The sequence below is a fragment of the Oryctolagus cuniculus genome, chromosome 9 (genome assembly GCF_964237555.1).
Source record: "Oryctolagus cuniculus chromosome 9, mOryCun1.1, whole genome shotgun sequence".
NCBI classification, from domain to species: Eukaryota; Metazoa; Chordata; class Mammalia; order Lagomorpha; family Leporidae; genus Oryctolagus; species Oryctolagus cuniculus.
The window spans coordinates 39,443,718-39,451,885 of NC_091440.1; positions in this window are offsets into that span (position 1 = coordinate 39,443,718).

Sequence of the window (8,168 nt, forward strand, 5' to 3'; positions counted from 1 at the left end):
GACAGAGGGAGAGTGAATGCAATGTTTCTCTGCCTTTATGTTCTAGGCATGATGCCCGCCCACCCCAAAGGAGGCCATCGGTTTGGTTCAATCCACCAATTCAAGTACTAATCCCTTCCAGAAACATCCTGGCAGACACACTCAGAAATACTCTTTAACCACATATCTGGGAATTCCCAAGACCCAATCAAGTTGACACACAAAATTCACCCTTATATCCACCAAACCATGTCCATTATTGCATCTGTTATCCTCAACACCTCTCCTCAAATTCTGTTCTTCTGCCTACCCTGACATCCTTCATTTAATCTGTGTACAACAAGAGTTGAAGCTGGTGCCTCCCCCAGAAATGTCCAATTTAAAAGACTTCAAACTTAAAAAAAGGAAGCACCACACCACCTAGAATATTTTATTCAGCTTCTCCCCAACTCGATCAATATCTATGAAGCACATGCCATGGCATAGATACCATTCCAAATGCCGAGAATATAATACAGGGAACAAAGTTGACCAAAAGTCATAATAAAAATCCTGCCCTCCTGGAGTTTGCATTTCAGTCTATCATCAGTCAAAAAAAAAAAAAAAAAAGTCAAGATGTCTGGGAATAGCACGAATACAAATCTACAGAGCAACTGTAGGAGAGTGCATTCATGAACTTTGGAAACCAACAAAACTGGGTCAAATCCTACCCTACCCTATAGCTTTTATACTATCTCAGGCTAACTGTGGTTTTCTCATCAGTGAAATACAGTATATCAAACCCATTAGCACACAATTCTTGAAAGAATTAGACAGAATAATGTAGGAATATTTCTGAGGGCTTAATTTCAGCCTTCCAATGTTGAATTACAGTTTATGTTCCTACTTGGTGAATAAAAATAATCACTTAAAATTGTAGTATGATTTACTACTTATATGTCATGTTTATAACTATTAACATTTTAACTGGAAAGCCTAATCCAATATTTTGAATTTCTGGTAGTCTCAGAAAATGACATCCTTTCATCCATCTGATTCACTTGGAAAAATTAACTGAGCACTGAACATGTTCACTAGGCACTAGATACACAAGGATTGAGTAAAACAGAATTAGGGACTGGCCTCTTGTGCTTACTCTCTAATTGGTGTCAAGGACAGTAAATAAGTAGCAATTAAATAAACATGTAATCACAAATTACGATTCTATCATCAAGTTCAATAACAGGCTTCCTCGTCTGTCCTTTGGCCTCCCTTGGGGCTTTCCTCTAACAATTTGCTTCTTTCCTATTTCTTGAACCAACTTCTGTTTAATCCTAGTCCTTTCTCTTAGCTAACAGCAGACTCAAGTCTCCTGGTCATTAAACCACACCAATGACGCTGTCCCAGAATCAAGTGCTTCTTCTCTACTGTATGCTTTCATTCTCATTTGTTCACATTTGATTTTGTTTGTTTGTTTGTTTTGATTGATTGATTGTTTTTTGAAAGATAGAGACAGACATGGGTTTCCCACCCACTGATTTTCTCCTTAATACCTGCAATACCCAGAGCTGGGCTAGGACAAAGCCAGGAGCCAGGAAATCAATCCAGTTTCCTTGCGTAGGTAGCAGGAACCCTACTACTTGATGTGTCACCTTCGCAGGCTGTGAATTAGCAGGAAACTGGAATCCGGGTGGCAGTGGGGGGACTCCAATGTGAGGTGTAGACATCCAATGAAGCATCGTAACTACTGCAGCAAACACCTACCCCTTGTTCACATCTGGCATAGAGAGCCACACATTCCTGCCCTTTACTGCACTTGATTCTGTGGGACACTCTCTCCCATTCAAAGTGCCTCTTGCACTTAAATGATTCTGTGCCTACTGAACTTGCCTTCCTTGCCCAGTCTAGCCTAGCTAGTTCGCTCTCTCTCTTCCTCCTCTCTCTCTCTTCCCTCCTCCCTCCTCCCTTTTCCTCTCCCTCTTCGTTGCTGATGAGTCTCTCCTTGACCCATTTCTCTGCTTCCTATGTACATTCTCCCAAGAAGTCTGCTCTTGTCCTGAGAGCTCTGCTTCATGTAATGTGTCTTCATTAGCTCACGCTCCGCTGTGCTGAGCCATCCTCAGATCGCCCTCAGATGCCACTAGTCTAGTCTTCAAAGCTAACTCAATGATTTTTGAAAAATTCTTTTTGGAGGTTCTAGTCTGCATTAAATGCCTTCTACCCCCCAAATCTGTAAAACTTGGGGGTATTCTTGATTCCTCTCCATCTTAAAAATGGGAACATAAACACATTTCCTTGCTCTTCTACCTACATTACAACCTCATCTCTATACCTCTTTTCATAACTAAGGTGATTACCTGTCGCAGTCTCCCCAGAGGACTAGTGTTTTACACCTGCTATGCTGTTATGTTGTCTGGTATAGCATTTCTCCCAGACTTCTCATTTGTTAAATGAAGCAATATTACTAATAGATGCATGGAAATCAGTTGGAATGGGTGGGATGGACCTCTTTTGTACTTTCAACATGATCATGGTCCCAGCTCCTAGTATGAGAGCCAGTCATGCAATGACTTAACACTTAAAAGACAGCAGTGGTAACCAAGTCTTTTTCCCTGACTTTTTACGATTTGCCATGACAGCCATCTTGCTTAAAGGGACAAGGCCATTCGTAGGTAGGTTAAAAAAAAATGTTCTTGTGAATTAATTTTTCCATTTTTATTTCAAGTATTTTACACATGTAAAATGTGATATGATGGCCATTAAGGTGTTGATTTAACTAGGACTTTACAAACATTAAAGTGACATCTGTCTTGTGTCAGCATTATCCACATTCCAAATAAAAAATCATGTAAATCAATTCCAGTATTGATTCAGTTATTTAATTCATTCTGTAGGATATACTGACACTTTAAGAGGTTCATTGTATAAATGATAAAATGTTTGAAATCATTGTGATGATATCATAAACTCAGTTCAAGTTCAACATTGAAAATCAAAAGATTTGGTTTTGTGATGGTAAGACAGAAACAAACGTTGGCAGAGCACATTGTCATGATGAAAAGCAGTGTTCCTATGTGTAGTTCATCACTGTTCATACTGTTTGCAGTTCATAACTGCATACAACTGATACTCTGAACATAATAGAAGCATTTTTATATTTTCACAAAGTAGCTGGACTACTCAATAATTATATAAAAAAGATTTCAGCATAGTGGTAAATTCTTTTTCTCTTTACTGCCTGACATCAATTAGGATTTAGAAGTGTCTTTTTGAAATATTACTTTGTAAATCAACCAAAGTGTCCTGCAATGGTATTGTGCTATTTGTAAATGAACCCTCTAAATTTTGGTGGTTTTTTTGTTTTGCTTCAACAGAAAGTCTTTAATCAAAACCATTAACACATGGAGTACCAAAAAAACTTCATATTTTGATCCTTTTCACGAGTTGCAATGATTGGAAATAAAGCTAACAAATATGAATGAATTGAAACTGATTCCTAGAAAAAGCAATTAGAAACTGAATATATTGATTGATGAGAGGCCACTCTTTTGTTTTTGTTTTTAAAGAAGAGAGAGAGAGATTTCATCTGCTGGTTTAGTTCCCAAGTACACACAATAGCCAAGGCTGGGCCAGTGCAAAATAAGGAGCTGAGAATTCACTCCAGGTCATCTACCAGGGTGACAAGAATCCAAGTTCGTGAGCCTTCACTGGCTCACCTGGGCACGTTAGCAGGAAGCTGGAATCAGAAGCAGAGCCAGGACTCAAAGCCAGGCCTTCCTGTTTGGGATGAGAGCATTTCAAGCAGCAGTGTAACAACTACATCAAACATTTGCCCAAACAGGCTATTCCCTATAAAATATTTGGTCATGAAATTCGATAATTGTGTTCTAAAATATCCTAGCTGATAGGAAGCACGTTTGGCTAGAGGTCTTTCTTTTATTGAATAACCCCGTATTTCATAGAGAAGTGGCAAGAAATTGGCAAGTGCTATGATTTCAGAGTCCTAAAAAATCTGTATAACTAAGAGAATTACAAACTGAGATAGTGTATTAGAGAGTTTTATGTTAAAGCACGTTAGAGGAGAAAGACAACTTTGGTGGGAGGGGAAAGATGCTACGGATAATAGCACTGAACTCAAATACCACAACAGTTCTGTATCACCAAGAAATGAGACTGGAGAATGTCTGCAATTAACAGCAGTTGCTCTGAGCTTACGAGGTAGCCCAGCGTCAGTACATAGAGTATATTCCTAACAGAAAACACTGGGTTTTACCCAGAAGAGCAAACATAGGGTCACAATTTTGAATTTTAAATGACAAAAAAGCAACCTTGAAGAAGATTATAGGAATTTAATGAAAAAAATCCAGAAAACCCATTTGGGAAAAAGTACATTCTTTAGAAAAATAATTGAAAGATGTACAACCAAGGACTCCTTTTAAATCTGTGCATGTATGCCAAGAGTAACTATTTTGTGAATATTATCTTTATTACTCAGATAATTGGTATAGAAAGGATTACATTTTTTTCTTTACTACACTTCAGTAACCAATATGTTTATCTTTAGACAGAACTTTATTTTTGAAAATGACTTTTGAAAAAAATTAATAGATCTACTGGATTTGTTGAAACTGCTTTATTAAGAAATAGTTATTTGAACAATTATAAAATTTTACTCATCAAACTATATACCTTAAAGTGTAAATTTTAAAATGCGCAATTTGTGCTACAATAAACCTGATCTTTAAAAATTACATATTTTATTTATTCTTAGTGAGCATCTCTCACCTCTTCACTCTCAGAAGTATTCTGGGGGCTGGCGCTGTGGTGTAGCGGGTAAAGTCACCGCCTGCAATGCTGGCATCCCATTTGGGTACTGGTTCAAGACCTGGCTGTTCCACTTCCGACCCAGCTCTCTGCTATGGCTTGGGAAAGCAGTAGAAGATGGCCCAAGTCCTTTGGCCCCTGCACCCGCCTGGGAGACCCAGAAGAAGCTCCTGGCTCCTGGCTTCAGATCAGCGCAGCTCTAGTTGTTGAGGCTAATTGGGGAGTGAACAAGCAGATGCAAGACCTCTCTCTCTCTCTCTCTCTCTGCTTCTCCTTCTCTCTCTAACTCTGACTTTCAAATAAATAAATAAATCTTTTTTTTTAAAAAAAAGAAGAAGTATTCTGGCTTGGAGAGTAAATTGTAGGTTGACACGATCTTAACAAAATCTTTTTTTTTTTAACATTCATTCACTTAACAAGCTTGCCCATTCATAAAAGCTTAGCTTTGGGGCTGACGCTATGGTGTAATGGGCTAAACCTCCACCTGCAGCACTGGCATCTCATATGGATGCAGGTTCGGGTCCTAGCTGCTCCACTTATGATCCAGCTCTCTGCTATGACCTGGGAAAGCAGTAGAAGATGACTCAAGTCCTTGGGCCCCTGCATCTGTGTGGAAGACCTGGAAGAAGCTCCTGGTTCCTGGCTTCGAATCATCTCAGCTCCTGCCATTGTAGCCATTTGGGGAGTGAACCAGCTGAAAGAAGACTTCTCTTTCTCTCTCTCTGCCTCTGACTCTCTGTAACTCTGCCTTTAAATAAATAAATAAATCTAAAAAAAAAAAAAAGCTTAGCTTTGTTTCCTTAACTTCAGAAAGAGAATAAAGTATGTTGTGTTTTAACACCAGTACCTTGATTACCCCAAAAAGCAGCAGTATTCTGAAACTCAAGCTTATTTTCCATGTTGTGGACAGAGCCAGCCAATGTGATCAGTTTTTCCGTACACAGCAAAAATCTTAAAGGAGTTGCCTAAACTCACTGACTGTATCTCCCAGGTGCAATTCACTCTTCAGTCCATTTTCAACTGCATCTCTCCACTAAAACCATCTTTTTCAAGTCATTGCTGATGTGCATTTTGCCAGTTAGTATTCTGATATCATATTTGGTCAACTTCTCTCCTGTACTCAACATATTGACCAGTTCCAACTTCGAACATCACATTCCGAGACATTCGAAGATTCTGATTTTCCTCTAATCTATGGCCCACTGCTTCCCACCTTCTTTTTGCTTGCTGCTCTCCCTGGTCTCTAAATACTGGAATGACTCAAATCTGTTCTTGTCTATCTCCATACTCTCCCTAGGCGACCACACTCTGTGCCATGACTTCAAATATCAGCTATACTACAGAGACTCAAAAGTTAATGGGGAAATGGAGCTTAAAGAGAATGTCTATTCTCTATGATCTTCTTGACGCCTCTCCGAATGTTGTTAACCAGCAAACATATATATCTAGTCCAGATCTTTCATCTGAGCTCCAGAATTTATCTCTATCTGCCTACAGTATTCTCCAATAAAATCTTTCCTGTGGGTTTTTACCGCACTAATAAAACACAAGTAGAAGATTATTCATTACAAGACCATGAAGGACCCGACTTCCCTCCTATCTCTCTGACCTCAATCATATCTTCACCTTTCTCCTCTTCGTGGGATGTCTCTAGCCACATGGGCTTTCTCTCCTTTCCTGGAGGCTGGAAAGTTCATTTCTACCTCAAGGCCACCACACATTGGCATTCCCTCTTTCAGGAACTCCTAAATGGCTGATGCTGTCTCCCGGTCCAAGTCTCAGTTCGGTGTCTCCTGCTCAGAATGTCCTTTACCATTGTCCCATGTGAAGTAGGCTGGCCATTTCCTACTTAGCCACAATCCTTCTTGTAGTGAGTTGAATTGTGGTGTGGCTTCTCAAAAATAATAATAGAATAAATGTCCAAGTCCTAAACACTGGAACATGTGAAGCTTCCGGATTCGGGGGAAAAAAAGTTCTTTGCAGTTGTAATTAAGTTAAGGATCTTGAGTTGAGATCAGCCTGGCTTTAGGCTGGGTTCTAAACTCAATGGCAGGTGGAGAAGAGAAGACATGGGGGAGAAGAAGGTAATGGGAAGAGGAAGGCAGATTGTAGGGCTGTTCCTACAAGTCAAGAATTGCCGGTAATCACCAGAGTCCAGGAGAATGGATTTCTGCCCAGAACTTTTGGAAAGAATCACCTGGTCAATAATTTAATCTGGACTCTGGCCTTTAAAACTATGAAAAATAAATCTTCAATGCTTTTAAACCTCCTAGTTTGTTGTAATTTGTTACAGCAATCCTAGAAAAGTAATACACCTCTCTAAACTAACCCTGCTTCACGCCTCCCATAGTGTTTCTCCACATCTGATGTCACCAAAGTTTTCATTGTTACATTGTTACTTCCCTTCTCAGTCTCCTTGTGTAGGCTCCACCAGGAAGCTTAGCCACCATAATTATCACCACACACCTATGTCCAACTTAGAAAATTATCTACAAGCCGGCGCCGTGGCTCAATAGGCTAATCCTCCGCCTAGCGGCACCCGCACACCAGGTTCTAGTCCTGGTCGGGGCGCCGGATTCTGTCCCGGTTGCCCCTCTTCCAGGCCAGCTCTCTGCTGTGGCCAGGGAGTGCAGTGGAGGATGGCCCAAGTGCTTGGGCCCTGCACCCCATGGGAGACCAGGAGAAGCACCTGGCTCCTGCCTTCGGATCAGCGCGGTGCTCCGGCTGCAGCACGCCAGCCATGGCGGCCATTGGAGGGTGAACCAACGGCAAAAGGAAGACCTTTCTCTCTGTCTCTCTCTCTCACTATCCACTCTGCCTGTCAAAAAAAAAAAAAATTATCTACAGTGCAATAGATAATAAACTCAATAAATACTTGTTCAGTATATGAATGTCTTTTATATTTCCCTCCTTTTGAAACTGCCTGTAGATCTTTCTCTCTCATTAGACTTAAGCTCTTTGTAGATGGAACCACCTCTATTTTATTTTCTGTTTTATCCCCATAACCAATTAATATTAGGCTTTTGGTCCGTATGCATTGTTTGTATTTAGGGCATCTAACTTGTCCTAAGCATTACCATGGGCCACTCCCTAAACACAGTTATCTCATTTATTTCTCAGAATAATGCCATACTTGATGCATTATTGTCTATTTTATAAATGAAAAGCGTGAGACTAAGTTTGGTTAAGTAATTTGGTGAGATCATCAATTTAGTAAGTGATGGGGTCAGGCTTCAAAGTCAAGGCTCTCTGCGTTCAAATACTGTGTAAGCCTATTCAACAGAGATGGCCTCCCTAACAATAATATTTTTTAAAAACCCTCTATGCAAAATAAGAGTTAGTAATTACATTAACCTCAAAGGATTTAAAATTTTAAAAATCACTTC